General features: G+C 52.0%; 1 long non-coding RNA gene across 11 annotated transcripts in view; it reads left to right on the top strand.

The window, feature by feature from the left end:
- Window positions 1-260: 260 nt before the first annotated feature.
- Window positions 261-19,809, top strand: part of LOC102160613 (uncharacterized) — a 113,402-nt gene continuing 93,853 nt past the window's right edge. For 7 of the 11 annotated variants that reach the window (XR_307885.4, XR_014827724.1, XR_014827726.1 and 4 more), the window contains exons 1-3: window positions 261-416; window positions 1,134-1,343; window positions 5,407-5,548. This is a non-coding gene — a long non-coding RNA (uncharacterized LOC102160613). Of the gene's footprint in view, window positions 417-1,133; window positions 1,344-5,406; window positions 5,549-7,259; window positions 7,509-19,809 lie in introns of all 11 variants that reach the window. The other 4 variants (XR_014827723.1, XR_014827727.1, XR_014827729.1 and 1 more) reach the window with 2 other exon arrangements.

Genomic DNA, 19,809 nt, shown 5'->3' with positions numbered 1-19,809 from the left:
GGGTGGGGGCTGCTGTGTGGGGATCTCGACAGTGGGAAGGGAAGGGGGCGGGACTCCCAGGGGGCGGGGCTCTCGGGGGCGGGGCATCTGTGCTCCCGGTCCAGTGCTGGGCGTGGCCTGTCTGCACACGGCCTGCGGCCGCCATCTTGAACAACGGTGCGCGCACAGCCCTGGGGAAGGGGGCGGGACTCCCCGGGGGCGGGGCTCTCGGGGGCGGGGCATCTGTGCTCCCGGCCCAGTGCTGGGCGTGGCCTGTCTGCACACGGCCTGCGGCCGCCATCTTGAACAGCGGTGCGCGCTCATCCCCGGGGCCCCGGCGGGTCTTAAGCGCCCCTGAAGCGCTGAGTTCCAGGTTTCGGCACCGGACCCGCCCTGAGCGAGAGAAACCAGACTAAGCACAGAGGAAAAGAAAAAAGGTTAGGCTTTATTTTGTTATCCCAGGTTCTATTTTTTTTTTTTTTTTTTTTTTTGGTCTTTTTGCTGTTTCTTGGGCCGCTCCTGTGGCATATGGAGGTTCCCAGGCTAGGGGTCCAATCGGAGCTGTAGCTTCCAGCCTACACCAGAGCCACAGCAACTCGGGATCCAAGCCGCGTCTGCAACCTACACCACAGCTCACGGCAGCGCCGGATCGTTAACCCACTGAGCAAGGGCAGGGACCGAACCGCAACCTCATGGTTCCTAGTCGGATTCGTTAACCACTGCGCCACGACGGGAACTCCAAAGTAGAACTTGGATTTTTTTTTTTTTTTTTTTTTTTTGTCTCTTTGCCTTTTCTAGGGCCACTCCCTCGGCATATGGAGGTTCCCAGGCTAGCGGTCTAATTGGAGCTGTAGCCACCGACCCATGCCAGAGCCACAGCAACACGGGATCTGAGCTGAGTCTGCAACTTACAGCACAGCTCATGGCAACGCCAGATCCTTAACCCACTGAGCAAGGCCAGGGTTCGAACCTGCAACCTCATGGTTCCTAGCCGGTCTCCTTACCAGGTTCTATTTTTATTTCCTGGACTTGTTCATGGGCTTTGCCAGTGACAGGACGTTACTGTGCATAAAAATCACCGGGAAATCTTTTGAAAATGCAGGTTGTGGTTGAGCAGGTGGGGGTGCGGTCTGAGAGTCTCCGTTTTTAACAAGGTCCCAGGTGAAGCCTATGCTGCCGGTCCACAGACCGCCCTTGGAAGGGCAAGGTCGTAAAGGAGTCCTGCAGATAAAGAAGAGGGAAGAAATGACCGCATCCTAAGTCTGGCAGGGGGTCCGAGCCGGCCCTGCGCGGAAGAGGCACTCCGTGAGCAAGAAAAGTGTCTTAGTGGGGCCGGGCTTGCTGCTGTCAGTAGGGGCCTCGAGGTGAGACTCTCTAGGCGGGTGAGGGCTGGGGGCCAAGGCTCTGCTCCTCACAGCACCCCAGGGGCCAGGCTGCTGGAAGCCCTGCCCGTCTTGGCTATGGGACTTCTGCAGCTGCCCCAGGAACTGGGCAGCGGGAAGAAGAAAAGAGGTATTCAGGAGGGGACCTGGAAGTGGGGAGGACCCTCCCGCTCACCTTTGACTGGTTGGGCCTCTGAGGCCACTGCACAGAGGCCGAGGAGTGTCTGCCACACATCTGAAGAGATGCCCAGCTCTCCACTCTCCAGGGAGAAGCAATTGAAACTGCAGCAGGAGGAGTTCCTGTGGTGGCTTAGCGGAAGGGTATCCTTGAGGACATGGGTTCGATCCCTGGCCTTGCTCAGTGGGTTAAAGATCTGACACAGCTGTGGCTGTGGGGTAGGTTGGCAGCTGCAGCTCTGATTCAGTCCCTAGCCTGGGAACTTCCATATGCCACGGGGGTGGCCCTAAAAAGACAAATAAGTAAATAAATAAAACCGCAGCAAGACGCCCTTTTACACCGTGGCATTGGCAAAGCAAGCTGTCAGGACCCTTGAGTGTACACCTCCAGGAGGCACCATTTACATAGGCTGTTGTCTCCTCTGCTTCTCCGTCCCCCCACCCGGCTTAAGTTTTAATTCCATGCACTGTATTACCTCCAACATACCATCGATTTACTTATTTATAATGTTTATTATTTATTGTCTAGCTTCCATCTGGCAGCTCCAACGGGGCAAGGATATTTGTCTGTTTTGTTAACTGCTGTATCCCCAGTGTCCACAGCAGTGCCTGGCGTACAGCAGGAAGTGCTGAATGGAGAGGCTGCCGTAGAGGGCCCCCCCCAGGTGTCATTCTTCCAGTCACTGCAGCCCAGAGCCCAGGCATGTGGGAGCAGGGGCCTCCTGGTGACCTCAGCCCTCAGTTATTTCAGATGCGTCCGGAGTGTGGCTCATCCCAGCCGAGGCCCCGGGATCAGCTTTCCTGCTGTGTCAGCCCAGATCCCCAGTCCAAAGTATCCATGACTATGACCAGTGGGTGTTGTTTTCAGCCTCTGAAGTTTCTGTTTGAGTTTTTAAAGTCAGTTTAAGGTATCACTTACATCAAGGGAAACATCCCCTCTCAAAGTGTACAGTTTGGTGAACGTGGACAAGTGTGTGGTTTCGAAACCACCGTCACAAAGGAGGTGGAGGACGTCTCCATCCCTCGAAGTCCCTCCTAAGCCACCAGCCTCCGGCGCTGGGATACAGTAGCGACAGGGAGCACGTTGTCCTGGCTCAGTTGTGCCTGTTTGAGGATGGCTCTTCCTTCTCTGGGGCTCTCCTTTCTTGGGAGTGCCTGCTAACGGTCTGTGTGGGCTGAATCCTTAGGAACTGTTCCTAGCATCATTCCTGGCACATAGCAGGTGCTCATTAAATCATTATTTAATGAATAGATTGTGATAGAACCCGATGGTCTGGAGACTCTGGCTTCAGTTATGTGTTAGTCACATGACTTCTCAGGTTCAGACGGTGAGTATCAGAGAGTCATCCTACCTGTTAAAGGCAAGAGGCACAGAGCTGGTCCAGATAAGCCCCTGGACCATAACTGAAATATATCTCAATGTCTAATAAGTATTTATCAAGCACCTCCTCTGTGCCAGGCACTGTACTAGGTGCCGAGGATGTGAAGGGGAGTATAAGCAGGTACAGTCTCGCTTACATATGCTTATGGGGTTGGCCATCTACTTGCGGCGGGGGGGGGGTCACATGTAAATGCAATGATCACACAAATTACGTGCCCTGGTACATCCCATAGATGCTCAGTGGTTCTGTAATGTTCTCTGGAGCATGAATTGCCATCTTCTCTTAGAATCACTGCTCAGGAGGGGAACTGCTCTCCTATCATGGTTTTTTGCCATGGAGGTTAGAGATGTTCTAAGACTCCCCCTGTTTATAATAATAGTGGATTCTTCTGAAATAAATGTGTGGAAGGCGGAAATGGGTACCACCAGCAGGGGGTCAGTTCCCTCCAATAATCTCTGGCCTTAAAACCATAACGTCAACCGCTCAGATAAACCAAGCAGCCTCACAAATGTTGTCCTGAGAATTCAACCTAGGGAGGGACGCGGGCTTGAGAATTCTGGACGTTTCAGCCACCGCCTCCTAACCCTTCGATGACTGTACGGTTGGGAAAGAAGCACACCGTTTCATAAATATTTCCCATTATGGAACTTTCTGCTAAGCTCCTAAAGTAATTTTAGATCTCAGCTAGGTTTGTTCTCCCTGCTGCCCAATACAATATCTTCCAGGGCTGTTGCACTGAAGCGATCGGGAGAAAGGAGAAATTAAGACAATTTCCTAGCATTCTGTAAGCATTTGCCTGGGAATGCTGGCTGTCCTGCTGTTTGATAAATCTGATATGTAAGAAAACCATGAGACTCAAAGTTCACATCCAGTTGGGCGCTTTATACGTCCGTTGCGAAGGTTGCTACAAAATGTGATAATATCCTTCCAAGTATATGACTCATGAGAGCACGTATAGCACATCCGAGACAGCTCAAATGTGTAATTATTGTGAGGATTTCACAGACACATAAATATAATGATCTTCAGCTAAGTAAACTGCTAGCTACCAGTGGAATAAATAGGGTCCCTTCAGAATTTGAAATAATTTGGAATGGTAGGTGGTGGGAAATGAGCCACCTTAGCCGTTATCTCTGGAACAGTAATATCGAAATATAGCTGCCAACTCTGGCGCATTTGCATTGTTCTTCGTGTCCTGTGGAGTTTGTCGGAAGAGCTCTGGGCCCTGCTGGCTTCCACCCCCGTATTCTGATAGGCCTCCGCACAGCAGGGCTCAGTGCTGGGTAGGAGCAGCTAATATTGTTTACCTCGGTAGGCATCCCAGCCATAATATTTTTCCAAGAAACACTGATGTGTTTAAAGGTCAGGTTGATACTGATTTGACGGAGTAACGTAAATTCATCTTCCTAGGAGTAAAATGGTGTACATGACTTGGTTTAAAGGTTAAACTGTTTTTCGTGCACTGGATAGGTCAGAGCCATGAGGCTTTAATACACAAAGAATAATTACCTGTTTAGACAGACAGGGAGATGTGGCCCAGGTTTGGCTGTTCAAAGGGGTGTTTGAAAAGAGGAATCTGTTGACATCTGGTCATTCCTGAATGTTTTATTATAGAGGGAAACTCCTACAAGGGTGCTCAGTTAAAAGGACGGGCTTTTTCCTCCTCCTGCTTATATGACTGTTGGGACTCTAGGAATTGAGTTTCAGAACATCAGGAGAGTTGAAGAATGTTCCCGGATGCGGAGATCCCTCAGGGCCAGCAAGCTCCCCAGGACAAACGGCATATACTAGGCGCCAAGTAAAAGCTTCGTAGGTGAATGAATTAAGTGCCTCTTTTTTTTTTTTTTTAAATACCCACAACGTTGGTTGTGATAAATAAGAAGGTTCTCTGTAAGTAGAATCTAAACATATACCAGTCTTGGACCCAGAGAGCTTCCTTCACTTATTCCTTCATGCACTTTTTTTTTTTTTTTCATTCAATCAAAAATTTAGTAAGAAATTTACTCATCACCACGCTGTGCTGGATACTGCCTCGAACTGGGAGGGCGTGGCCCTGACCTTAGGATGTACAGTCTGTCGCCGAAGGGGAGTGAGGACCCCGAGGGAGCACGCGCCCTTTCCTGGAGCTAGGACCTGGCTGCCTCACGGCCTCCTTCCATCTCCCTGGGGAAATCAGGTGTCTTTTCCTTAAGCAGATGCTTCCTGCAGGCTCCTAGTGGGACCTGGGAGAGGCCTGGACTGAACGAGAGGTGGGCCAGGCACAGCCTCTCTCCCGCCTCCCCCCACCCCAGTTCTTATCCCATCCTGCCCTCTGCATCCCAACAGCACCCCTTTACCCCTACTCTGCATGCGGACACAGGGCGCTTTGCACCCCGGAGGGGCGTGCTCTCTGGTGGGGCTGGAGGAGCCCAGCCTTGGCAGACGGAGAGGGGCTGTGACCCCTAACAGTGGAGTGCAGTGGGGAACCCGGATGCTCTGACTTCTAGGGGAACAGGGACCTGACCTGCTGCCCCAGGGACACGAGGTCCATGCAGCTGCCGTACACCCCCGCACCTGGAACCCCTCCACCACTGCTGAGTTCTAGCAGGTGCCTGACTTTGCCATCAACCCCCTGCCGACCTTTTAGAGGTAAGAGTGATCGCATGGCCTTATTTGCGTCCGTTTTGAGGTTTCAGTGTTCATCAGTGGTTGGGGGTTGTGTTCAAGGAGGAAAATACTGGGTGGCTGGGCAGAGGTTGCTTGGAGGGGGCAGAGGTTGCTTGGAGCGGGGGGAGGCTGGGGGAGGGCAGGGGCGGTGGGGAAGGTGGAAGGTGGATGCAAAAGACAGAGGGGAGCAGTTGGCGGTGGGGGGCCCCAGAGCTTTCCTGTGAGCCATGCCCCTCTAGCTTCAGGTTCCGTGGGAGGGGAGGTCCTTGGATGGGGGAGAAATCTAAGGAGAAACCCTCCGTTTCTGTAGTTTCTAGAGGGGAGGGATGAGGAGTGGTGGTCCTTTTGTTTCAGTCATTTCGGTGACGGGAAGACCACTCGGCTTTACCCCAGGCAGTGGCGGCGCTTGAGACGTTGTCCCAGCCTGTTTCTGCTGAAGGAGCCATCTAGACCTTTCTGTGCGTTAGGGCACCAGGTGGGCAAAAAGAGATCTCCAGGTGCCCTTCCGCAATCACATGCCACTCAAAACCTCATTTGCACCACATACGTGTGCTCTGTGTGTGTATATATATATGCTTAAGGCCGCACCTGCAGCATATGGAAGTTCCCAGGCCAGAGGTCCGTCAGAGCTGCAGCCTGATCTGAGCTGCGTCTGTGGCCTACACCACAGCTCACGGCAACGCCAGATCCCTGGCCCACTAGGATCGAACCCTCATCCTCATGGATACTGGTTGGATTTGTTTCCACTGAGCCATGACGGGAACTCCACGGGTGTGTACTTTTAACAGGTATTCCATGGAAAGGATAACAATATTAATACTTTTTTTTTTTTTAAAGTGAAATTCTGTGTAGCTTGGAGATATAAACAGGAATATAAACTGAGAGAGTTTAGGGAGCTGTGTAGGCGTATTCCCTTGCAGAGAAGGGCTGGGGTGTGTTCGATGAATGAATCAGTGAATGAATGGTTCAAATACAAGTCGGAGTAATAAAGTGCCCTGCTGGGAGCACACAGGAGGATGTGTGAGTTCCAGGTAGAGAGGCTTCCAGGGGTGGGGGCTTCCTGGGGAGCTTCATGCTGACTCCTTAGGGTGGAAGGTGACAGCATGAGAAAGGGCGGGAAAGTGCCAGGGGGTGTCTGGGCAGTGAGAGAATCCTTTCAGACGTACAGAGAGGGGAAGGGACATGTGGGGAATGGAGATTTTTTTTTTAATAGATGAAAAGTGCTTCCCCTCCTGCATTTTCTAAGCACCAGGGTGACAATTGTCGCTCCAAATGTCATGGTGAAGATGAAGGCCTTGTCATCCCCAGAAGTGGGATGGAAGCATTGGAGGAGGCAGCCCTGGGCTTGCCCCGCATCCCAGGAGTAAGCAGGACGGTGTCTGGCTCACGGAGGCAGAGCCGAACCCTCCCCGCCTCCCCCAGGCCCTGCTGGGGGGGGAAAAGTAAGGAAGCTGACACACACAAGAGGGGAAGTGACTTGCCCAGCAGAGGGGGCAGCGCCTGGGCAAGCCCCTCCACCATGTCACTAGAATCTGTGTAGTTCCCAGCGTGTGGCCCTGGCCTCCCACAGCACATGAAGAGTAGGGACAAAAGAGGCTCTCGGGACTGTTCCTGCCTCTGGGGGACAGGGGACTCTGAGACCCTGAGGATGCATTCCATCAAGGGTTGCTGAGCACCTGCTGTTGCCCCGTAGATCCGTAGATCCGCAGTCAGTGTTTCCAGAAGGCGTCGTCGGAGGAGTTGCCTGTGAGAGATTAATGTCCCTAAAAAATACGCCGGGGCCACAGCTCCCCCTACAGGTGGAGAACCGAAGCCAGGGAGTGCCCACCAAGGATGTCAGGTGAGGGCCCTGGATTCCTGGTTGAGCCGTGGGCAGGGGGCAGCAGCTGGATGCAGCGAGGACCATCTTTTTCCAGCATTTTCTAAAGCAAGCAGCAAGCGAGTAAGTGCCACTGTGCATAGGTAATAGCGCAGCAGGAAGCAAGTGTCATGACTCACGTGTCACGGCTCATGTCCAGCTAATGCCCCCAGCAGGGATGAGCAATTACAAATTCCTGAGTTATCGTCCTTGTCTGCACCTCAAACAAATAAGCAATCATCTGTTTCCTTAGCCAACCTTCCCTGGGGTGAGATGGCTGAAAGGGCGAGAGAGAATGGGCCTCTGAGGCAGAGGCCTGGCGTTGCCACTTCCTGGCTGTGCCACTTCCTGGCTGCGTGTCCTGGGCAAGTTCCTGGGAGGTCCTTAAATACGAATTAGTTTAGTTTCGTAAATAATACACTTGTCCTGTAGGGTTACTGTGGAGATGAAATGTGATTATGAGTTAAAAGTTCCTTGCACGTACTAAGCTCTTAATAAAGGTTAGCTGTTATTATTAACTGAAAATTAAAGCAAGAATACTGCGATGTGGATGTTAAGAGATAGAAGTGTGCTTAGATTTCACAAATATGTTTAATTTTTCCAAGTCTTACGTCTTAACAAGAGAGCCAAATTGAATCAACACTTGCACATGCCAGATCCTCTGGCCAAGCGAGAAAGCTGAAACAAAATTGCTTTTGGGCTTGGCACACATATCCTCTTCTTCAGCAATTGCTCTTGCGGGCTAGGTCCTCAGCTAGACTTTTGTTATTCCTGAATTTCAGTGAGGACCCACCTAGGAATGGCTGTGGTATTTAGCCTCTCACATTTACAAAATCAAGTCTTCTTACTCTTTCATAGGCAGTGCTTCAGGTGATGCTTCCTTGAAATGCTAATGACGTGCCCAGAGCCGTTCAGGTCTTTCCATGGACTTGTCTTTAGAAACAGACTAATTTGTGTTTCGTTTAAAGATGGGGAGTGTACCTTGCCTTCTTGCGTTCTGTGACTCAAAGGCCGTCACCGGGAAGGTTGTGATGGGGCCCTGGGGGGTCACCGGGCAGCCTGCGTTCAAGGTCCTTGATTGTTGTGGTCTTTGGTTTCCACAGTTGTGGAAAGTTTGCACTTCCTTTTCTCTGCTTTTAAATAACTCAAATAAAACTCATCCGCGGTAGCTTCAGTGAAGGAGGGTCTCCTCTAAGTGCGTGGGGGATGGCTCCGGAATCCAGCTTTCTAGGTAGAGTGGTTCTCTGAGGAGGGAGGACGGTGGCGGGACAGCCACGTGGTCTTTCCCAGGATCCCCTCCATCTCTTTTTGCACCTGCCCCGGGTTCCCGGTCTCCATCCATGACCAGCTGCACATCACATGACTGTCACAAGCTCTCAGTGGCCCCTCCACACAAACTCGTGATTAACCCCCACAGCCAACTGTCCCAATCTTAGTTTTTGAGAAAGGCAACAGACTGGCCCAGCTCATCTTATCCAGTGGACTTTGTAGGTCCTAAATTACCAACCAGCCTGTGAACGGGCTCCCCTTAGATCAACTGCCTGCCCTGAGCTGGGGGGAGGCGTGGGCAGTGAGCTGTGGTCTAGGGTAGGGAGAGAAGTGTGCACTTCCCTCAGCAAGTCCACGATTGGGAAAGTCCTTTGGGTGGGAAGCAGCATGAAACCCACCCAGAAAATACCCGAGGACCAGCCCTGCGTAATATCCTTTCCCCATGCGAGGGTGTTGACTCTTAAGAAAGCTTCTGTAGCCGTCTCTCTGCTTGGACCAGCGCCTTCTCTAGACGTGGTTTTCTGGTTGTTTTGTTAGCTTTGCGGTTGAGTGAGGAGCTTGGGCACGTGAGTGAGAATTGGGCCGTGCATCCGAAGAGAAGTTCCCTCCTCTGCTCCTTTCCTTCTTCAGCCAGGGACTGATTTCTCTGCGCCACAGCTTTTCTCATCAATTATGGGATGTATTGAAATCTTGTATCTTCCCAAGATGTTGGCGAGGACTGGGTGAGATACAGGCTTTGAAACTGCGAAAGAGCTTTCAGGTCTTTAACAACTCAGGTGAAAGTGAAAGGGAGGGCACATGAAGGTTCCCAGGCCAGGGGTCGAATCGGAGCCGTAGCCACCGGCCTACCCCAGAGCCACAGCAACGTGGGATCCGAGCCACATCTGCAACCTACACCACAGCTCACAGCAACGCTGGATCCTTAACCCACTGAGCAAGGCCAGGGATTGAACCCGCAACCTCATGGTCCCTAGTCGGATTCGTTAACCACTGAGCCACGACGGGAACTCCCTGAGCCGCTTCCTTTTGAAGGAGACCCACTTGACCTGGAGCTCTGCCTTGAGGGTCTCGTCTTCTGTGGGGGTGGGGCTGTGGCTGTGGCTGGACCAGATCCTTTTCTCTGCCAGTTTGTGTGAGACTTCAAGGCCTCTCCAAGGAGATAAAACTCAAAAAGCCTCTGGCGGAGATAAGAATTACCAGACCCTTATCCTCCACCTCTTTCACTGTAACTGTTACAAAGTTCCTGAGCGCCCCCTCCCTAAGCAACCTGGCCTGCTCCTTCTTTCCCCGACTAGGAAAGGTCTAAGTCCCACTCCTCACCCGCCCCTATGGGGCAGTATATACCCCCAACCAACCAGCAAGTGTGTTGGAAGAGCCCGTCCTTCCCCAGCCAAATGGCAGGTCAGCAGGTGTATCCTGAGACCTCTCCTCTCTCTCCTTGGTCTCTGGACTAAAAGAGACATGACCACGCACCCGGGGTTGCTCTCCCTGATCTTCAGGGAGCTGTCCTGCTGCGCTAGCAGCATCTCTTGTCTCAAAAAACTTATCTTTCTTTTTACCCCACTATGAGTCTAAACATTCTTTTGCCAACCCCCGCATGGACCACAACTGCTTGAAGATGGCTGCAGTTTCTTCTGCAGAAGAGTCCATTTGCTGCCACTCAGTAGCTAATGATTTCTCCCACATCCTCCTGCTTCCTCTCTTTGGGAAAGTGGGCCTGAGCCTGTCCTCTCATTGCCTTCTCAGCCCATGAGGGAGGGGTGCTGGGGGCAGCCCATTGGACGATCCCTTCCAGACGCTTCTGCACCGGAGGCCAGCCCCTTCCCTCCCCTGTAGGTGATTCATTTCTTGGGTTTTCCTGCACATCTCTGCCCATTCCCCTTAGGTACATAGGTGATGGCTCAGACCTGGCAACTGGAGATTCATAGACTCAGAATTAGGCTTGGGGAGTGGAGACTGGAAACAGGACATGCAGAATTCCATGGGCCACCCAGTCAGGGTCCGTGGTCCGTGTGTTTTGTGCCACCAGGAACTAAAAGGATGATGTTTATCTTGGAGCCCTTCTTTCTGCCTCAGATGGAGGACATGCCAGAGTACATGGTCTGAAGCAGCCTTAGGAGGTGGGCACAGCAGCGCCTTAGTCTCGTTCTGCTGCCAGGCTCCTGCACCGTCTCTGGCCATTTGTGTAGGCACAGAGCTCCCTGGGCCTCTCTCAATATCCAGGCGTGTGGGGCCACTGGTAGCAGGGCAAGTCCTGCTGCTGCTTCTCAACCAGTGATGCCAGAGGCCGAGTCCTGTGCTGTCCTCTGCCCAGCCGTACAGCAAGCAGAGGGGAGACCCAGGGAAATGTCAAAATGGGGGTGGCTGTGTCTGGAAGCACTCAGGGTCGGAAAGACCGAGTGTGCTGTTGCAGGATTGTGGCTGCTGCCTGTGTTCCTCCCATCCTGCCTTCTAGTTTCCTCTTTCCTCTGCTTTCTTCCATCCAAGAGTCTGTGCTGATGAAGATGCTGTGGCCTTTCTGATCTAATCCTCTCAGCTTCTCAAACGATTTGTTTCAAAGAAATATACAATTGCAGCATAGCAGTGGTTCCCCAGCATTGGTGAGCACCAGACCCACCTGGAGCGGTTGTTAAAACACTGTTTACTAGACCCCACGCCAGAATTTCTGATTTAGGAAGTCTGGGACCCGAGAATGGGGATGTTCCTGAGAATGCACGTTTCTAGCATGTTCTCAGGTGCTGCTGCTGCTGGTGGTTCAGGGGCCACAGGCCGGGAAGCACAGTGCTGGGGAGGTGCTTAGCACACCTGCTGGGAAGTAGGTGGAAGGAGTTGTGGCAGGCTGATGACCCCAGATGGGTCCCAGAGTGGTGAGAGAGAGCCGGGTGAAGAGAGCAGGAGGGGCAGCACGAGTAAAGGCCCTGCAGCGAGGGGGAGTCTGCAGGGGGACAAGAGAGCAGGCCAGGATGGCCAGAGCCTGTAATGGGGGAACAACAAGGTAAGAGGTTAAGGAGGAACCTCTGCCCCTGGAGGGCAGAGCCTGGAAGAGTTTCAAGTGGGGGAGTTTGGGGAGCAAGTCAGAGTTATGTCTGAGGACAGTGCTTTGGCTGGACGGTAGAGAATGCTGGAAGCAAGACAAACAGGGAGCCAGTGTAGTGATCGAGGCCAGAAAGGCCGATGGCCAGAATCAGGGTGGCTGTGCTGGGATGGGGAGAAGGTCCGCGGACACAGGCTTGGGAGATGGAACCAACAGGACCTGGATGCGGGGGCGTGGTGAGGGGGGAGAGAGGTCTAGACTGTTGCCTGGGACACGGAGGGCACCATCGCGGTGTTTGGGGTGGAAAGCAGCAAACAAAAACCAGAAGCTCATTCACACCAGCTAGAGTCTGCCCTGGTCCCAAGGGAGGGGTCATACCTAAAACCTGCTGGCAAGACCCCTCACCTGAAGAGGGTGTTAATTATAAGAACCCCAGGGCATCTTGGAGCACTGAGGCCAGTTACGGGCCAGTTCTGGGAAATGTCCACATCATGACACGAAGAAAGTGGCTGCCTCTTGCCTCGCTCAGCTTCATTCTCTGCTTTGCCAAGCTCCTTGCTCTCCTCTTCTACCTGGTGGGATCTAGGCGCCTCATTCTCACCCAAGGTGTTACCTTCTAGTCTTGGTGAACTCCAGGTTCAAAGTCCTGCCAGAGAGCCCTGGCTGGGTCTGCCTTGGGTGGAGCAGTCAGATTTAGCCAGTGAAAATAAAGGATGCCTAAACATCGTGTAGGGGCATATTCCACTAAAAAATGACCCGTTATTTATCTGAAGTTCAAACTTAGATGGGCATTCAGTGTTTTTCTGGCACTCTCAACCTAGGCCACATGTTTCCCCTCGGGCTGATCAGTTACAGCCAGAGGGGCAGAGTGTGGTGGCTGCTGGGACACTGCCCCCAAGGGCAGGAGGGACAGTTTGGAGAGAAGAGTGTCCAAACAGATGCCCCACAGTGTGGGACTGTTCCCAGGCTGTCGGCTCTCAGCAGCAGAGGGCAGCTCAGAGTCAGGGCATTCTTAGGAATCGTGAACTCAGGCCCCCAGAGCCAGGTGCAGGGGACAAGTGCGAGTCCCCGAGGAAAATGGCACAGTCACAGGTAGGAGTGGGAGAGTCGGTGGCTTCTAGGAGGGTCACAGGTGCAGGCCGGGTCCAGGTTCTGGTCCGGGGAACCAGGCAGATCTGCTCAGGGGCCTGGGCACAGGGGCACAGGGGGAAGGGCAGGCCCCAGGACAGTGTGGGGCTGTCCTGTCTGCCTCCCTCGGCTGCTCTGGCGCATCCTGGGGCAGCGCCCAGCTCTGGCAGAAGCTCATTTGTGTTTGCCGCCCAAATACATCGGCCCTAAGCCCCGTTTCCTGAACCGGGGTAGGGAGGTCAGGGCTGGACACGTGGCAGATCCTGGAATGAGAGGCTGACGCTTCCTTCGTCCTCAGGTCTGCGTGGGTCCTGGTGTCCAGGGCAGGGCCCAGCAGGGGTGAGTATCACTCAGTCACAGCTCCCACCAGAGGGCTGTGGTGACTGGGGAGCTTTAGAGACGCCTTTGAGATGTCCCCTATTTACAGATGGGGAAACTGAGGCTCCCATTGACAGGTGGCTCCGAGGAATGTGGCACTCATGAGAGATCACTGCTAGGACTCTTCTTCATCTGTGGTTTCACTCTTATTCCCCCGGGGCCCACCCTGAAATCCTGGGCTGCAAGGATGTATTTGCACACACTTGGGGGGAGGGGTGGATCTCGCACTGCAGGATTTTTCAGCAACGCTGTTTGAAGCAGTGAGGCGTGACTAATTCTGGGGAGGTATGGGCCTTGGTGGGGGGGTGAAGCCCGTCTGCCCGCACACGGGCCACCTACCCCCAGGCAGGCGGGCAGTTTCCATTTGCTGTTTATTCGTTTCCTCCTGCATGCATGGCATCTGAGAACACGTGTAATGAAAGACTCATCTCGTAAAGAACTTTGCCCGGAAGGAAGTGCAGAAGGATAAGACCGCAAGTGAAAAATGAATAGGAGCATCAACGACAAAAATGAGAGGAAAGACGCGCTCGCGCGTGCACACACACACACACACACACACACACACACACACACACACGTGCGCATCCCAGACAGGAGGCTGCCCCTGCTGGGAAGGGATGGGGCCTGTCACCACGTGGGTGGCCCTCAGCTGGACATTTGCAAGGACCACCGTGTGGACATTTGCCTTAAACCGTTAACTGGTTCCGTTTGCTCAGATTATGGGGTTTTTTAAATTTTCTTTTTGCCATTTTCCAAATTTCTTTAATGTGGCTATATTTTATAATGAGTGTTTTTTCCTGTTTTTTTTTTTTTTAATTATTAAGAAGAAAAAATCCAAGATGAGTGTGCCTTGCCGCCGTTAAATGAATGATGTTTTAGCTGCCACGGCAGCGTGAGGTGCAGGAGGGGGAGAAGGGATGGTTTAGAAAGGTAGACTCCACGTGGGGGGTCCCCCGTTTGGAAGCACACGGCTGCTGCGGTCACCTGTACATTGAGCTCCATGCCGTGGTTAACGGGCTGACCACTGGGACCAAAGCTAAGATTTTAGTATGGAGACTTCAGGACCCCTCGGTGTTCGTCGTTTTTTTCCTACAGAAAAGGTGCGGTTTTTAATTGAGGTAGAGTACGTTATCGCTGAACCCATTCTGAGCCTGGCCAGCCAGGAGACAGGGCTTGGTTTTCTCCCTGAGTGGATTCGATTTCCTATAATCAATCAGCTGGGTTTCTAAATACCTCCAAGTGAAAAATCAGTAAAATCTACTGATGAATGAAAGAGGAGGTAAGAGAAGTGTTGAGAACGGCAGGAACCCCCTTTCCGGGTTGATTTTTCTGACCATAAACATTAGGCCCATGGAGTGATGGGTGTTCATCAGCTGGTCTCTGCAGGTTTGGGGAGAGCTGACCTGGTCGTAGGCCCGAAGCACAGACTTTCCTAAGGTCCTCCTTCCTCTTGATGGGAGTGAACTGGCTGCTGAGCTGTGCAAACCCTGACCGTGGGCCTGGGTGTCACCGAAGCCCCTGTGATCTTTTTCCCCCGGCCACCGTGGCTCCACTGCTGGGTTGCTGTGAGCTTACAAATAACAGATGGACAGGGCCTGCCCTAGGCCGTGACCCCAACCAGTGCACATTATTAGTGTCATTGTCAGATTGTTCCAGGCACGAGGACCTTCAAAGGCAAGCTGGAGAAAATGGCAAACAGCCACACGGGCGAGGGAGGGGAAATCCATGCGTCCTGCTGACGCTGGACAAGAGGCCGGCATCAAATCTGCAGGTGGCCCGAGGCCTGAGGAGGTGGCTGGGTTGTGGAGGGACCTCAGCCAGTGGGAAAAGGCACGGGCTCCATGTGCAGAGGCAAGTAGGGACAGTCCCAGCCTGAGGTGCAGACCCCACCCGCCCTGGACGGAATATGAAGCTGGGGGTCCGGCACTGGGCAGTTCTGGGTGACGGGGAAGACAGCGGTGTGATGTGGTCCCTCCCTAAACCCGCAGGGACCTTCCCCGGGCAGGCAGCCCCAGGAGCTAAGCTGCCCTGTTTGGAGCACTTACTGAGTACAGGCTGTGTTCTAGGAGTGTTTGCATGGCCACCTCATTCTAACCCCATGATGGCTTTTGATGTAGGTGTATTCTTCACACATGAGAAAAGTAATGCAAGAAATTATGTCACTTGTCCAAACTTACAGACTGCATCCTGGGCCAAGATTCCTGCCTAGAAATGTTGGAATCAAGAGTCGCGGGGCTCCCACTGGGCTCCGGGGCCCCAGGATCAGTGCTCCACAGTGAGTGGCTGGCTTTGGCCTGGCCAGTAGCCCTGAGGTCGTGTCCGCGTGGTTGGCAGGTGCGGAATGCTCTCTCGGCATCTGTGGAAACGATTTTCCCCCTTTAATCTGGTCAAGTAAGTTGCGGTATTAGCTTCCTGTTGCTGCGCTCATTACCACACTTCTTATCTTACGCTTCTGAAAGTCAGAAGTCTGGAATGAGGGGTCAGCCCAGCTGCAGTCCCTGCGGAGGATCTGGGGATGCATCCGTTTTCCTGTCTTTTCCATCTTCTGCGGGCTGCCCGCGTTCCTTGGCTCCTGGCCCCTTCCTTCCCCTTCCAAGCCAGCAGTTTGGCGTCTTCAAATCGCCACCTCTCTCCCTTCCCCGTTCTTCCTCTCTCCCGTCTCGACTCCCGTCCTCCCGTTTCCTTTTCTGAGGCTCCTGTCTCCTTTCATAGCGATCCTGTGATAACACTGGGCTCACCTGGACAATCGGGCCAAGATGCCAGTGGCAGCACTTTAACTTAATCCTACCTGCAGCATTTCTTGGGCCACACAAGCTAACACAGTCACAGGTTCTGGGGATTACGACAGAGGCATCTTCAGTGGAGACAGTGAAGCCCAGAGCAGTTAGATCAGCAAATTTTCTCATGTTAAATTATTCCTGTGGAGTTCCCATTGTGGCTCCGTCGGTTAAGAGTCCAACAGAGTGTCCGTGAGGATGTGGGTTCGATCCCAGGCCTCACTCAGTGGGTTAAGGTTCTGGCATTGCTGCCAGCTGTGGCATAGGTCACAGATGAGGCTCAGATCCACCTGGCTGTGGTGTAGGCTAGCAGCTGCAGCTCCGATTCTACCCCTAGCCCTAGAACTTCCGTATGCTACAGCTGAGGCCATAAAAAGAAAAAATAATTATTCTTGCGTTCTTGATATAAACGCTATCTGGTCGAGATGCAGTTATGCTCCCTAGGGTCTCTTCTCAGCAGGGCGCTAAGGCCTCATGAGGGTACCACCCTCATGACTTCATCTAAACCTAATTGCCTCCCAAAGGCTCTATCTCCAAATACCGTCACCTTGGCAGTTAGGGCTTCGATATGATTTTGTGGTGGGGGGCACGGGAGGGGGTGGCAGGAGGCACAGTTCAGACCATAGCATCCAGCAGTGCCATGGACAATGCAGAAGGTCATTAGGCTGAGGACGGTGGCGGGAGTCTGCCGTCTTAGACAGAGTGGCCTTCCTGGCCTCTGAGCAAAGGGCGTTTGAGCAGAGACAGAATGAAGGTGGGAAGAGAGCCATGGGAATGTGGGGAGAAGAGTGGTCCAGGCAGAGGGCCAGCCAGTGCAAGGGCCCTGGGGCAGGAGTGCCTTGGGAGCTTGAGGAGCAGCAAGGGGGTGAGGCAGAGGACAGGACGGAGAGGCGGCTGGGGCAAGGGGGTATGGGTGGTGGCGTGATCCTACATGCTTTAAAGAGGTCTCACTGGGCTGCACAATAAGGAATATAAACTCTAAGGAGCAAAATAGGAGGCGTTTTAGCCAGGAAGCTGCTGCATGAAACTGGCCAATGCTTTTCCTTTTCTACATGTTCTTGTCTGGTTCTGATATTAACGTGAAGCTAGCTTTGTAGAAGGACGTGGGGGAACAGTTTACATAAGGGAGAGATAATCGACTTATTATTTGAAACTTTGGTAAAACTTAACCATCAACTTGCTGGATCAGAAGTCATTTTGTGTGAGAAGAGTTTTGACTCTGATTTATTTAATAGATACATTTTGATTTCTGCTTTTTCCAAGTTCATTATTTGTAATGCATATTTCTAGAAGATTACTCAATTTCACTTGTTTTCACACTGTAGTATAAGGCATATATATGTTTTTTACATCAAAGTCTTCTAATTTTTTAAATCTTAATTGTAACTATAATTATATCCCCCTTTCATGCCTAACAGTTTGTATTATACCTTCTCTTTATGTCTTACCTCTTCTTCACCAAGACATGCCAAATGTTTGTCTGTTTAAATTAATCTCTTGAAAAATAGATGTTGGTTTTATGGATTCTCTCTATTCCTCTATTCTGTATATTTCTTGCTGGCTTTATAATTTCCTTCTGCTTTTTTTGTGATGGTGCTGCTGTTCTTTTTCTCACTTGCTCAGTTTATCCACTTTAATCTTTTTGCTAGAATATATATATATTAATAAATAAATGTATATATCTTAAAACTCTGACTTTCCAAGTAAAGCTTTAGCAAAACACACAAATTTTGATATATTGTGTTGAACTGTGTTTTTAAATTTCTAAAAATGTGGGTTTGAGTGTTCTTTTAGGGAAAAGCTTTTGGTCTACTTGATCAATTTCTGAGAGAGGAGTGTTAGCTGCAATATGGGTTTATCAATCCCTACTGATCTTTCTAAGTGCCTCACAGATTGTGCAGCTCTGTTGTCAAGTACGTAAAAGCTCAGGCTTAAACTTTTCATCAATGTAAAATACCCCTGTTGCTTCCTTGAATGATTTCCAATTTCATCTGGTATTAATTTTACTGCCTCTGCTTTCTTTTTGTGCTCACTTAGCTGGGACATCTTTTTTTCATACCTTCACATCCAGCCTTTCCATGTTTAAATGTGGATCCAGTAAATAATAGTCTATTGCTGCGCTTATTTGGAAAAACAGTTCGCCACTGTATGCTGGAAACCAGAAACTTAACATTTAAGTTCTTATGGACTCAAGGGAGGTGGGCCCCCCTGCCCCCACTGTGTGACCCAGATACAGATGGGGCCTCCCTCTTGCAAGTCTGGTCTTGTGGGACCCTTGGCTCCCAGGGTCCAGCCCTGCTCACCTGTCCTCTGTGTTCCTCTGCCAGCACCTGCCTGGCTCAGCTCTGCTGGGAAGACCACAGCCTTTTTTTCTTTTTTTCCCCAATTCAGGTGAAATTACCATGACATACAATTAACTATTTTATTTATCTATTTTATGGCCACATCTGCAGCATATGGAAGTTCCTGGGGAGGGGGGGTGGTCAAGTCAGAGCTGCAGTTGTGGCCCCAGCCCCAGCCACAGCAATACTGGATTTGAGCCGCATCTGAATTACACAGCAGCTTGTGGCAACACTGGATCCTTGACTCACTGAGGGAGGCTCGGGATTGAACCCACATCCTCACAGAGACAATGTCTGGTCCTTAACCCACTGAGCCACAACAGGAACTCCAAAATTAACCATTTTGAAGCAAATGACTCAGTGGCATTTAATGCATTCATAGTGCTGTGCAGCCACTGCCTCTAGCTCCAGATTTTTTTTTTTCTCTTTTTGTCTCTTCAGATCTGCACTCACAGCATATGGAGGTTCCCAGGCTAGGGGTCTAATCTGAGCTGTTGCTTCCAGCCTACACCACAGCCACAATAACACCAGATCCGAGCTGTGTCTGCAACCTACACCACAGCTCATGGCAATGCTGGATCCTTAACCCACTGAGAGAGGCCAGGGACGGAACCCGCATCCTCATGGATCCTAGTCAGGTTCATTTCCACTGCGCCACAACGGGAGCTCCATCCACACTGTAGCCTGTAAAGCCACCCACCTTTCCCATTTCCCCAAACGCCTCTCCTGCTCGGCACCTCCTGCCTCTGGGAACCTCATTCAGCCTTTGGTGTGTGTGCTGGCAGCGTTCTCATCATCGAGCAGTGCCTCCCGCGCCTCCCTCTCCTCCCGTTTCCCTGGAGAACAAATCTCCTCTTCGCCTCACCGGCCACAGAGTATCCCACTCACATCGAGGTGTCTTCCCGAAATTCCGCTGCCATTCCAAGGAGTTTATCAAAATTACACCTGCAAAGCTCAGTTCTCTGCCTGGATCCTGTTCCCGCTCCTCCTGAGAGAGAAGACAGAGTGGGGTGAGAGGGAAAGGGTGGTCAGGAGTTTATCCGTAAGAGCAGCCTCGGGGGGTCGGGAGAGAGAGCACAGTCCCACGTCGGGTTTTCCTGGGACAGCTGCACTTGGGGCTGTGGGTCCCCTTTCTCCAAAGCAGCCTGTGGTGGAGGGTACGCTGTAAGACCCTGTGTTCCTCGGGAGTTGGTGCCTCTTCCCTGGTTCAGCTACACGCCGTCTAGGGAAGGAATCTTTTGCGCGAGGGCCACCGTCTGCCTGGACGTGAGATAAAGGAGAGAGAGCAAACGGTGGTGTCGGTTCACGACCATCTAAGGAAGGAGGGGTGTCCTGGCTCATGGAGCGGGCCGGTAGCTGGGCCATCCTTGGTGAGGCATTAAGGCCAGGGATGGCCGTCAGGGAACATGAATATTGCCAGTCAACAGGCAGAAGAGTACGTGTCTTCTGATGGCGAT

This window comes from Sus scrofa, chromosome 14 (genome assembly GCF_054392235.1).
Source record: "Sus scrofa isolate SSC_HxYL_T2T_F1_AM1 chromosome 14, Sscrofa_HxYL_maternal_Yorkshire_Landrace_v2.0, whole genome shotgun sequence".
Lineage (NCBI taxonomy): Eukaryota > Metazoa > Chordata > Mammalia > Artiodactyla > Suidae > Sus > Sus scrofa.
The sequence above is the reverse complement of the archived record's forward strand: the minus strand, read 5'-3'. Positions and strand labels throughout refer to the sequence as shown.